At 40.3% G+C, this 13,609-nt stretch overlaps 1 protein-coding gene across 5 annotated transcripts in view; it reads left to right on the top strand.

The window, feature by feature from the left end:
* The window catches only part of CREBRF (CREB3 regulatory factor), a 50,647-nt gene that overhangs the window by 6,844 nt on the left and 30,194 nt on the right, over positions 1–13,609 (top strand). For 2 of the 5 annotated variants that reach the window (XM_079145602.1, XM_079145601.1), the window contains exon 2: positions 4,250–4,353. The exons of 2 other annotated variants lie outside the window; for them this stretch is intronic. The gene's annotated coding sequence lies outside the window, so the exon portion shown is untranslated. Of the gene's footprint in view, positions 1–4,249; positions 4,354–11,818; positions 12,622–13,609 lie in introns of those variants that run through there. One more of the 5 variants, XM_079145604.1, reaches the window with a different exon arrangement.

Below are 13,609 nucleotides of genomic sequence, written 5' to 3'. Positions count from 1 at the left end.
AAATTTTAAATTTATGTGCTGGGGTTTGAACCCAGAGGTGCTGCACCACTGATCCATATCCCCAGTCTCCCCCCCTTTTTTATTTGAGATAGGGTTTGGCTGCGTTGCAGAGGCTGGCCTCCAATTTGAGATCTTCCTGCCTCAGTTACCCTAGTAGCTGGGATTACAGGTATGCATCAGCATATCAACTGTGTTTGATACCCATTGAAGTACTACTTATCTATCTCTGAATTTCCTTTTACAAAACATTTTTCTGTGTATTCAAAGATGTCACTTCTCATAGGCTACAGTGCAGAATGTGACTACTTTCTCCTTCCTATTCACTTTAAAATTGTTTTATAGTGAGATGTAGTTGGGTACAGTGACTCCACCTTTAATTCTAGTGACCTTGGAGACAAGCAGGAGAACCGCAATTTTGAGGCCAGCCTCAGCAATTTAGACCCTGTCTTAAAAAAACAAAAACAAAAACAAAAACAAAAAAAACCCTGTGGTGTAGCGTAGCTTATTCATAAAGTACCCTGGATTCAGTCCCCAGCACCCAAAAAGTTGTTTGTTATGAGAATTCAATTCAAATTACTTCTCCCCCGTTAAGCTTTCCACACGGTCCCAGGTAGAATTGTAGAATTGGTAGTATTCTTCTCTGGTTTTCTTTTTCTTTTCTTTTCTTTTTTTTTTCACTCCTGGTGAGTTGAGTGCAGAGCCCTGTGCATGATAGACGTGCTCTATGACTGAGCTATATCCCCAATAATTTTTTTTTTTTTTTTTTTTAGCCTGGTCTCACTAACTTGCCCAGGCTGGCCTTGAACTTGCCATCCTCCTGCCTCAGCCTCTGAGTGGCTGGGATTACAGGTGTGCACCACCACACCCAGCAGTTTTCTGTTTTCTAAGCACCTCTTTTTAAAAATCAGCTTTATTAAAGTATAACTTACATGGAAATTTCTTTTGATTCCCAGCACTCCTCCCAAAGAATTTATGTTTGAGAGTCTACAAGTACCCGCTGTCATCTGACCACTACTAGCTGTGTCTGAACCATCTCCCTCACTGCGGAAAGGTCCATCCTGACCCCTTTACAGTTAGTTCTCCTCCCCCACCCCTAGCCCCAATCACTGACTCACTTTGTATCACTGTGGTTTTGTGTTTTTGGAACTTCATATAAATGCAATCATAGAATGTGTTGTCTTTTGAGTCTGACTTGACTTAACAATGATTTTGAGATACTCATGTTTTGCTTTTCAGTTGCACTCTTGTTATTAATGTATTGGATATACCACAGTTTGATGATCCTGTCCTTTACCAGTCGCATATTTGGGTTGCTTCCAGATTTCAGGCTATTGAGAATAAAGCTGTTGCAAACACTCATGTACTGGTCTCTTAGATACCTGTCCTAACATTAACTACCTTTTATTTTGAGGTCAAGTTGCAGCACTGTCTAGAGTGAACATCCTGGAGTTGGCTGCCTTCACAGACAGACCTTGTACTAGCTCTGTGGCTCTGAGCATTTCTCAGCTTAGATTCCACATCTGAAAACAGGGCAAAGTGGACCCTAATGCAAGCTGGGGAGCACACTTTGATTTAAGTCATCATCTTACCAGGAGTCTGTACCCAGTGTTGTCAGATCTCATTTTTTAACTCTCACCAGAGAGTGATATTTGATATCAGGAGTCAGAAATTTTCCTCGAAATTTTCCAGTTAAGCATTAGCAGTTAAAATTAAAAAGTTTAAAAACCTGTGTGTGGGCTGAACAAAACCAATCTGTGGGCTTTGATTTCGGGCTGCAGTCCAGTTTGAGACCGCTGCTGTAAATCTTCAGTTAACTTTGTCTTCTGTTTCTAAATATACTGCTACCAGTAGGGTGCATTTATTAGGTCTCTGTTATTTTGTTTTATAGTTTAACGTAATAGTTTGCTGGTTGTCCCTCCTCCTAAATTAAGGCAAATGAATTGCTGAGGATGATGTTATTCCTTCCTCTGATTGGAGGGATGTTAGGAATACTGAGAGGTGGGGCACGGTGGCACATGCCTGTAATCCCAGTAGCTCAGGGGGCTGAGGCAGGAGGATCACGAGTTCAAAGCCAGCCTCAGCAACTTAGCAAGGCCCTAAGCAGGGTCAGTGAGACCCTGTCTCTAAATTTAAAAAAGGAAAAAAAAAAAAAGGTGGGGTGCCTCAGGCTGTGGCTCAGTGGTTGAGAGGTGCGGGGTTCAATCCTGATGCTAGAAATGAAGGAAAAGAAAAGAAAACGCTGAGAGTCGGACGGAGGCCGCGACTGGGTTCTGGTCACTCCTCACACTTCTTCTCAGAGAGCTGCTGATTCAGTGCTGCTTTCTCAGAAATTGAGATACTCTGCCTGCCTTGTTTGGCTAAAAGGATTTGTTTAGAATCCTTTTGAGACAAGTGTGGTGCAGATCAAACACTATTAGAAACTGAAGTATTATGGGTATACACAGATTTTTATTTACGTTCTTTCAAGTTTCCCAGAATCTATGGAGAAGCCACTGAAACTATAAAGTGATGAATCGTGTGTGATTTTAACAGTAAGAGCAGTAATCTCTGAAGAGGCTCTTTTCTCTTGTGATTTTTCAAGTAATTCTTTATATAAAGATGACTAGTTTGCAAGTTTATGAATTGCTTTGTGACTACAAAGATTATTTTGCTGATTAAACCAGCATAATTGACAATTACCCTCATAAACTGGGGACAAGGGTGTTAAATGACCTGTGTTGCCTGGGCATCCCTTTCACCCTAATTTCAGGCAGCTGGGTTTTTGCAGTAATTAAGTGGGGAATTTAGACAGTCAGATTCTGAGTTGAATTGGGTTTATAACTTCATAACCACATTATCTCAGGAACTTCATTGTATACCAAGGAAGGAATCTGAGAGTAAAACTAACCACCATTTACTGAGTGTTTCGTGCTCCAGCTGTGTGTCACAATATCCCTGCAAAGTAAGACCTGGAATTCTTAAGAGAAGGCATCTGGAATGAAATTCCAAATGTTGGCTTGTAAGGAAGAAAGAACCTTAGGAGTTTGCCTCCTGTAGAAGAGGATGTTAGAGTCGAGGCACACAGCCTCCTGCTTGTTGAGGCTCGACTGTGGAGCTCCATGCAGAATGCCTGTAACCCCATGTCCCCTGGGTCCACAACTGTCGTGCAGTCTCGTGTGGTGGGTAGCCCATTCCACACAGCAGGAAGGAGTTTGAAGATCGCCTCCAGTATGTGTACATGCCTCTTTTGAAAGTGTTGGATCTGAGAAAGAAGGGAGCAGTCAGCCTGATGGTGGGGCCTGGACCCCAGTGGGAGGAGCCCTGTGAGGGCTGTTTGGTTCTCGCTGTGTGCTCCAGCTTGTTCTCAACACTGTGTTTGTGCTGCTGCCTTTTGTTATACTCTTCCTTTTTTGCATTGTGTAGATTTCTGCAGAACAACCCAGAAAACCAGTTGATTCTTTAAAACTAAAAAAATTTTTTTTTTCAGTACTGTGCATTGAACCCAGGGCCTCGTGCACACTACTCAAGTGTTCTACCACTGAGCTACATCCCCAGTCCTTTTTTATTTTGAAACAGGTTCTGCTTGAATTGCCTTGGTTGGTTTCGAATTTGGGATCCTCCTGCCTCAGCCTCCTGAGTCACTGGGATTACAGCCATGCACCACTGTTAAAAATTCAAATCTTTAAATCTGGGCATGGTGGCATATGCCTGTGATCCCAGCAACTCAGGAGGCTGAGGCAGGAGGATCGCAAGTTTGAGGCTAGCCTTAGTGAGGCCTTATCTCAAAAAAAAAAAAAAAAAAAGGACTGGGGATGTGGCTCAGTGGCTAAGTACCTCTGAGTTCAAGCCCCAATACCAAAAAGCAAAAAACAAACAAGATTAAATCTTTTAACATAAAATGGTGTGTATGGGGGAGGGGGGATGAGAATATGAGAATGCTGTAACATGTATCAGTTCAGTGCCTGGATTTAATTTCTTTAAATAATTTTTAATCCTACTCCTTCCTCTATCCTCTCCTCACTAGACAAGAATTATCTCAAATCTTTAAAATCAATGCCAAACAGAACACTTAACTAGGAATTTTGAAAATTCAGGAGTTCAGTTTTGAATATTTTTATTGTATGATGCCACAGCGGTTCAAGGCTCATTTGTAAGCTACTAAGATACTTTGGGGCATGTCAAAGATGCTCAATAAATAGATATTGAATGACCACCTTTTCATAATGTCCTCATTTTGTATGCAGAGTGTCTTACCTGCTTCCTTTTCCAGAAGGACCTGTGGTCTGAGGGCCTTTGCGTTCATTCCCAGCCAACTTGTCTGAGTCCTGTTTGGGAAAGGCTCTGCTTTGGACACTGTGGTGAAATAGACAAGAGGTAATGATCAGCCTGGAAGATTTTACAGTCTGATAGTGGAAGCAATGAGTTGGTAAGGCCGAAGGGGAAAAATGTGAGCAAAGATCATGAAAGCCAGAATCTCACTGTTTGGGGATCCTTTATGAAGAGAAATGGGTTTGTTTAGTACCTCAAGAATTTGGGGCAATGGGAAGATCAATCTAATATTACTGTTTATTTATGGTAAAGTAGTGGAGGATGGAGTTGAGAAGAATCTTCATTTGTATCTGAGTATCTTGGACATCCAAGAGATGATTGGGAGTTGCTGAAGGCAGAAGGGAGGTGCTAATGATTTGAAGTGGCTGAGAACTGGAGGGAGGGAAAGGCTGGAGGCAGCAAGACTGCATGTGGTCAGTTTAAGTTGATGAGAACCACATAGAGGTTGAGAAAGTGGGAAGGGTGGAGTTGGATGGATACGTTTGTGCTCAGCGCAAGGTAAACAACTAGTGCATCCTTATTAAAGAGAATCTATGATTTAATAATTTAATCTATGATTTGGGGATGGAGAGTCAAAGCTGAGATCAGCCCTCCGTCTGTCAGGACAGCAGACTGTTGGGGTTGGGGCATGTTGTGTGTGAGCGAACACAGGCGTCCTGATCTCACGACCTTGTGCATTGAGGTTGAATGCGGATGATCGGGAGACCAGTAGACATCATCTTGGAGGGATGAGAATAGAGAGAGTTTCTGTGCCTATAGGTTTGCTCAGAGGCATCTGTTTATGCATCTCTCTTCCTTGCTGAACTTTTTTTTTATTAGTCTAAAAAAGGGTTGGGAAGAGGGAACAGTACTTATCCTGACTACTTCACTGAGATACTTTATCAAAATGCTGGATCTTGTTACTTCACCAAGTTTTAGCAGTGTGCTTTGTAATCTGTAAATGGCTACACAGATATGAACTCTGAATATGTTGTCCTTAGGGATAACCAGCAGTAGCTGAGGTTAGAATGCATTCTCTGCTACTGCCTAGAACCGTCCATGCTCTGGTGCTCTGAACAGCTTAATTACCAGAGGCCTAGGCTGCAGAAGGTCTCCAGTATCTTCTAATTGATCATTTTCAAAATAAAAAGTAGGTCTTCCATAAAACTTGAATTGATCCGGAGTGTTGCCTTAATGGTCTTTCTTATTGGTTCCCAAAGAGCTTTTAAGTTGCCATGTTATCTGGCAGAAGCTTTTGGAAAAGAATTGAGTAAAATTCTGAGGCCTTATGTCTTAAGACCAAGTTCCAAGTAGAGAGCACTTTTGAGATTTGATTATCTTCTTAGTTTCTTAGGATTTTTAGTAAAATGTGACTTTAATTATTTAATTAAATTTTTATGGCAAATTTAATAAGCTCTGCATTTTTGAATTCTGGGTATGAGGATAAAAGGAGTCCTTTGAATTGACCCTGGTTTCATGGTGATGTGGCAGAGGATCACAACTTCTCTGTTTTGGCTGGGAAAATCACCTTTTTTACTTAACCTGAGGGGAAGGATATGTCTTTTCTCTCCTTATTCTGATCTTTACTCTTAGATCTTTAAAAAATAGCAATAGCAGGATTTGGAAAATAACGAGGGTCTTTGGCTGATAATTCCTGATCTAAGTTATAACCATTTAGTTTGGAATTTATTTGCATGTGTCCAGATTTTGAAGCCTATAGAGAACTGCTGTCTAGCAGTTTTCTGGGGGAGCTTTTTGGATCCTCTAAATGTAGAATCATGTCATCAGCAAATAGTGACAGCTTAAGTTCCTCTTTTCCTATTTGTGTCCCTTTAATTTCTTTAGTCTGTCTAATTGCTCTGGCTAGAGTTTTGAGGACAATGTTGAATAGAAGTGGTGAAAGAGGACATTTCCCCGTCTTGTTCCCATTTTTAAGGGGAATGCTTTCAGTTTTTCTCCATTATGAATGATGTTGGCCATGGGCTTAGCATAAATAGCCTTTACAATGTTCAGGTATGTTCTTGCTATCCCTATTTTTTCTAGTGTTTTGAGCATGAAGGGGTGTTGTATTTTGTCAAACGCTTTTTCTGCGTCAATTGAAATAACCATATGATTCTTATCCTTAAGTCTGTTGACATGATGAATTTCGTTTATTGATTTACAGATGTTAAACCATCCTTGCATTCCAGGGATGAACCCCTCTTGATTGTGGTGCACGATTTTCTTAATCTGTTTTTGGATACGGTTTGCCAATATTTTCTTAAGGATCTTTGCATCTATATTCATCAAGGATATTGGTCTAAAGTTTTCTTTCCTTGATGTGTCTTTTCCTGGTTTGGGTATGAGGGTGATATTAGCTTCATAGAATGAGTTTGGTAGGGTACCCTCCTTTCTATTTCCTGGAATACTTTGAGAAGTACTGGAATGAGTTCTTCTTTGAAGGTCTTGTAGAACTCGGCTGAGAATCCATCTGGTCCTGGGCTTTTCTTGGATGCTAGGTTTTTAATGGATTCTTCTATTTCATTGCTTGATATTGATCTGTTTAAATTGAGTATGTCCTGGTTCAGTTTGGGAGGAGCATATGTCTCTAGAAGTTTGTCAATGTCTTTGGTAGTTTCTATTTTGTTGGAATACAGATTTTCAAAGTAGCTTTTCATTATGTTATGTATCTCAGTGGTGTCTGTCGTGATATTTCCTTTTTCATCACGAATTTTAGTAATTTGAGTTTTCTCTCTCTTTGTTAGTGTGGCTAAGGGTTTATCTGTTTTGTTTACTTTTTGTTTTGTCAACTTTTTGAATTTTCTTTTGTTTCAATTTCATTGATTTCAGCTCTGATTTTAATTATATCCTATCTTCTACTACTTTTGCTGTTATTCTGTTCTTTTTCTAGGGCTTTGAGCTGTAATGTTAGGTCATTTAGTTGACTTTTAATTCTTTTCTGGAATGCACTCCATGCAATGAATTTTCCTCTTAGTACCACTTTCATAGTGTCCCAGAGATTTTGATATATCGTCATTCTCATGGACCTCTAAGAATTTTTTTATCTCCTCCCTGATGTTTTCTGTTATCCATGTTTCATTCAATAGCATATTATTTAGTCTCTAGGTGTTGGAGTAATTTCTGTTTTTTATTTTGTCATTGATTTCTACTCTCAGTCCATTATGATCTGATAGAACACAAGGCAGTATCTCTATTTTTTTGCATTTCCTAAGGGCTGCTTTGTGGCACAACGTATGGTCTATTTTTGAGAAGGTTCCATGTGCTGCTGAGAAGAAAGTGAATTCGCTCATTGATGGATGGAATATTCTATATATGTCTATTAAGTCTAGGTTATTGATTGTGTTACTGAGTTCTATGGTTTCTTTGGTTGGTTTTTGTTTGAAAGATCTATCTAGTGTTGACAACGGTGTGTTAAAGTCACCCAGAATTATTGTGTTGTGGTCTATGTGATTCCTGAAATTGAGAAGTATTTGTTTGATGTACAGGGATGCACCATTGTTTGGGGCATAAATATTTACTATCATTATGTCTTCCTGATTTATGGTTCCCTTAAACAGTATGAAATGTCCTTTTTTATCCCTTCTGACTAACTTTGGCTGGAAGTCCACTTTATCTGAAATAAGGATGGAAACCCCCGCTTTTTTACGGAGTCTGTGTGCGTGGTAGGTTTTTCCCCTTCCTTTCACCTTTAGTCTGTGGATGTCTTTTTCCATGAGATGAGTCTCTTGCAGGCAGCATATTGTTGGGTCTTTCTTTTTAATCCATTCTGCCAGTCTATGTCTTTTGATTGATGAGTTTAGGCCATTAACTTTCAGGGTTATTATTGAGATATGATTTGTATTCCCAGTCATTTGGCTTATTTTTGGTTTTTTAACTTGGCTTGGTTTCTCCTTTGAGTGGTTTTTCTCTAAGGTAGTTCCTCCCTTTGCTGACCTCCATTGTTGTTTTTCATTTTCTCCTCATGGAATATTTTGTCGAGAACATTCTGTAGCACAGGCTATTTGTAAATTCTTTTAACTTTTGTTTATCATGGAAGGATTTTAATTTATCTTCAAATCTGAAGTTTAGTTTTGCTGGGTATAGGATTCTTGGTTGGCAACCATGTTCTTTCAGAGCTTGAAATATGTTGTTCCAGGCCCTTCTAGCTTTTAGAGTCTGGGTTGAGAAGTCGGCTGCTATCTGAATTGGTCTCCCCCTATATGTAATCTGATGCTTCTCTCTTGCAGCCCCTATTTTATTTTTTGAGACAAGGTCTCACTGCATTGCTAAAGCTGTCCTTGAACTTAGGTGCTCTCACCTCAGCCTCTCAACTCTGTGGGATTACAGGCATACCACTGCGTTGCCTCTAGAGTAGTTTTCAAAAGGAAAAGAATTGTTATGTGGGACCTGTAAAGCACAGCAGGTGGATTGATGATGGGGCAGATGGGTCCTGGTTTGCTCAAGTGCTTGGACAAAGTCAAATGCTTTCTTTCTTACCATGGGGAAGTTCCATACGGGTATACCTTTCAATTAGCAGATCAGTGAGCGACTTGGTCTTCTGCCTCTGTCCTCTTCCTCTCTTCCCCTTTCTGTCTCCCTTCCCTTCCCTTTATTCCTTCAATCTCTTCCTTTCCTTCTTTAAGCCTCAAGAGAAATGGTTTAAATTAGGGCTTGGGACAGTTCCCCACCTCTTAGAATTGTGGATCTGGTACAGTTTATAAGCAGTGAAGAGAAGACCAGGATCTCTGACAACACAAAAAAAATGTTGAGCATGTCTAGCAAAGCTTAGGAAAGATCAAAATGAACCATGGTATATGAATTATATAACAGTGTATATATAATGGTAGTTCTTAACCTTAAAAAATTGGAAAAACATTTCATTGTGATAAAATATAAATTTATAATTTTAACCATTTCAGTGATATTTAACTACATTGACAATAGCATGTCACTATCCTCATACCTGTTTCCAGAACATTTTTATCATCCCAAACAGAAGCTCTGGACCCATTAAATAACAACTCTTTTAGCCCTTGGTAATCTACTTTCTATCTTTATGAATTTGCCTTTTCTAGATACTTCCTGGAAATGGAATCATTCAGTATTTGTCCTTTTGTGTCACTTAACATAATGTTTTCAAGGTTCATTCCTGTTGTAGGATGTATCAGAAGTTCATTCCTGGGGCTGGGGATATAGCTCAGTGGTAGAGTGCTTCCCCAGTGTGCATAAGGTTCTGGGTTTGATCCCCAGTGCCACACAAAAATAAAGTTACATATGATTTCAGTGTGTTTAGTGAGGTTGAACTAGCTCAGCCCTAATACATTCATCTAAAAAAAGAATTTTATTCCTTTTTATGGCTGAGTAATTCATTGTTTCTATATACTATGGTTGGTTTGTCCCTCATCTGTTGGGCCCTTGAGTTTGTCCATATCTTTTACTTGTGAATGGTGTTGCTGTGACCTCGAGTTGTGCACATATCTGCCGGGTGCCTGCTTTCACTTCTAGGCATGTACAATTCTGTGTTTGACTTTTTGAGGAACTACTGAACTATTTCCCACCAAGCTGCACCACTTTCATTCCCACTGGCCATTCTGATTTCTCTAGATCCTTAACAACATGCGTTACTTTCATGGTTAATAGCCATCCTAATGGGTGTGTCAAAAAATTTTTAACATCTACTCTGATCAGTTTTGGATGACTCAGTAGGGCAACTTTCCATCATGATGGGCCATTTCCTTCAAGGTATTAAAAGGTGTCAGTGGCCTAAGCTAGTGCCATATAAAAGGGGAGGTGTGGGATTCTGGCCATTTATACAGTATCTGCTTATTCAAAAGATGTTTCATTAATAAAGAGGTTTGTGTTTCTTGATGTTACCTTTTTAAAAATATATGGGTTCAGGGATCAGCTGAGACCCTCACATTGAGAAGGGGCACAGTTTAGGAGTTGCCGGATACATATCACCTTTTGTATTTGGCTTTTAGAATTGCAAGTCCTTAGGGATAAGTCCTTTGACTACCTGTTGTTTTACTCTACTGTTGCCTCACCTGACAGACACTAAGCCTCAGGAACCAAAAAACCCAGTGCAAAACCTGGTAGAAAGGGCTGTGGAAGAAATTGAGATGATCGTTGTCTTTAAGTGGTACCATTGCTGCTCAAGATTTAATCATTTTCTTCTCCTCATTGGTTCAAAGAGGTAGTTCTCTGTTTCAGAATTGTTTTCCTGTGCTTAGAAGATAGCGTTGAATATTTTTGAATGGTAAATATTATTTCTGATGAACCACAGTTCTCTCTTCCTTGAGAAACCCACAAAACTGGTGAGCCAGTGCTGTGATAAAAGGAAGTGGCACCTGGGAGAATTAAGCTCCTCCCTTGTTTGCTAGTTTGTGTTTCTGCAAGAAGCACTCCTCTTCAGGGAGGGCGGGAATCACGGTCAAGTCTGCTCTCGCCCCCTGTTGTGATGTGCCATTCCTGTCCAAGAAGTCCTGCAGGAGAGGTAGCCAGTCATTTAACCTTCCTTGGGACAGATAGTCCTTAGTCACACTTTGGGAAATTAGACCATTGCTTTCAGTGTATTTTAATATCAAAGCTCTGAGTGAAATATGGATATCCTTGAGAGTAACAGAGTGTGACGCCATCCTGAAAAGCAAGTGTCCACCTTCCTCCTCAGTGTTACTCTGCCATCTGAGCATTACTGCCCCCTGTGCGTGTCTCCCTGGTATAGGATACAGTTTTGGAGCAACGTTTCATTATGGAGGATGGTATGTAATGGTAGTTGCTGTAGAATCCTTTCTTTATTTTTGCTTCCACTTCCAGGTGGGGAATTTTGTTCTTCACAGTCGTTTCACAGTTCACGTTTAGAACAGTACTCGGAATTTCTGGGAAACACGTCCAAAAGGTTGAACGTAGGATAGTTTGTTGTGAACAACCACCCAGAGCTGGACTTACTATCCACAAGGGGCTGCACTGCTTGGAGTAGAGCTGGCACTTCCCCCATCCTGTTTCCTGCTGTTTGATATTTATTTATTTACTTTTGGGGGAGTACTGGGGGCTAAATCCAGGGGCACTTAACCACTGGGCCACATCCCCAGCCCTTTTTATTTTGAGACAGGTTCTCTCTAAGTTACTTAGGGCCTTGGTAAGTTGTTGATGCTGGCTTTGAATTTGGGATCCTCCTGACCTCAGCTTCCTGAGCTGCGGGATTACAGGTGGGATTCACAGGTGTGCCCCACCTGCTCTGTTTCCTGCTATTTGAGAGACTGGGAGAAGCAACTATCAGGACCTTCAACAACCAGCTGAATGAGCTTAACCCTTCACTTGATGGATACCTGCTCTTTGGAAACCATGCCTTTAAAGCACTCACTGTTGTTGCCAACATTTGTCACAAATATTGAGTTTCTGAGCTGGACTTCACAGGACAAAGAAAGCATTGACAAAATATACCTATTGGTGATAATCATCTTTCCAAATTTATATTATTGTTACTTCCTAATCTAATAATCTCATTAATTATTACATCCCTGTTAATAATTATAGCATCCCTGTTACATAAAGGAGAATAACTTAGATTTGTGAGCTAAGGCATAAATAACACATTTTAATTCATATGACTGGTTTTAATCATGAGATCACAAGTGGAACCAGGAGCCTGACGTGGCAATGCATGCCTGTAATTCCCATGAGGTGAGAGACTGAAGTAGGAGAATCGTAAGTTTGACACCAGCCTCAGTGATTTAGGAAAGCCCTGTCTAAAAATAAAAATATAAAAAAGGCTGCGGAGTAAGAGTGGTTGCCTAGCGAGTGCAAATTCCTGGTTTCAATCACTAGTATTGGGGGGGGGAATAAAGAAAGAAAGAAAAAAAGAAAAACTATTTGGAGGTGGGGACAGGATGAGCACAAGTTCAAGGTCAGCCTCAGCAACTCAGTGAGACCTTGTCTCAAAATAACAAAACAATGCTGGGGGTGTAGCTCAGTGGTAGAGTCCCCTGGATTCAGTCTCTGGTACTGGAGAGTTGGGGATGAACCAGATTTCTTATTGGCCAAACACATGCTCCTTTTTTGCTAACTACATTAAGCAAAATTTGGTTTTGATGTTTTAAAGTAAAATTTCAAAGAAATTCTTGCATTTGCATGGAAGTTTCATGGCTTAGAAAACCTAGTAGCCAGGAGAGGATTGTAGTGTGTTGTTTTGTTTTGTTTATTTATTTATGTCTAGAAATGAGAAAATTAAGCCTTAAAAAACTTCTCACCTGGTGTTGTGTAGCTCGTAAGTGGGACCTGTGACTGACACTTAGCTCTCTTCTATCCAGTGCTTCTGATACACCAGGCTCTTGGCAAGTGGATCTTTAGTAGAAGCCAGTAAGTATGGGTTGACTAGGCCTCAACCGCTGCCTGAGTCTGTTACTAGTAAGGGTGAGTTTTCAGGTTTCAGAGGATACCAGACTTTTCTTCCAGATCCAGACTTGAGACCAGGATTATACTAGCTCATTTTGATGAATGCATGACTTGAATTCACTGCCTTCCTGGGTCCTTCGTAATAGGTCTAGAACAGATGACTAACCTTGTTTCTCACAGGAATCAGGGGAAGAGTTTTGACTATGACTACATACTAGTAATAAGACCAAGGCATGAAGTCATTTGACCAAGAACTTGTCCTTGGCAGGAGCAGGGTTCATTCTGTGGACTATTTCACTGAACTGGAAAGCACAGCTTAACTCTATAGTTCCAGGCTGAGTATTTGACAGTGCTTCCTAGGTTAGACCAGTGAACTGGAATGACATCCATGAGAGGAGAGCCCAACAGAGATACAAGGAATTGTAGCCAATTTATTAACCTGATTAAATAGACTAGTTATTTAGTCCTTTCTCAACTTATTTGTTCAGTAAGAGGCCTTTGAAATTGAAATAATGTACCACCTTAGCTCAGAGAATGTATGAATTATAGAGGGCATATCAGTTTAAATTGGCTCTTTATGTCAATTTAAGAAATGACACTGCATCTAGAGTGAGTGAGAGCAAGGGTAAGCAGCAGTTCTCCAATCTTGGGGGGTCTGAGTCTTCTGGGAGACTTATTGATAAAGTGCTCCTAAGCCCCACTCCAAGGCTTCTGTTTTAGTGGTGGGGCTTGGGTCCAAGATTTTGCATTTCTGACAAATTTACAGGTAGATTATGGTATTCCTGTGATTGCACTTATGAGAACCATTGATTTAGGACAAGAAGATGAAGTATAGGTATAGTTGTTTTACTTTTTCCTGATTGAGGTCTTCACAAGTAGGCACAGGGAACTGACCTATTAGTCTCCACCTTTAAGACCCTGTGCCAGATGATTTGCAATCATTGTTTAACTT

Source organism: Sciurus vulgaris (assembly GCF_902686455.1).
Source record: "Sciurus vulgaris genome assembly, chromosome: 6".
In the NCBI taxonomy this organism is placed as follows: Eukaryota; Metazoa; Chordata; class Mammalia; order Rodentia; family Sciuridae; genus Sciurus; species Sciurus vulgaris.
The sequence above is the reverse complement of the archived record's forward strand: the minus strand, read 5'-3'. Positions and strand labels throughout refer to the sequence as shown.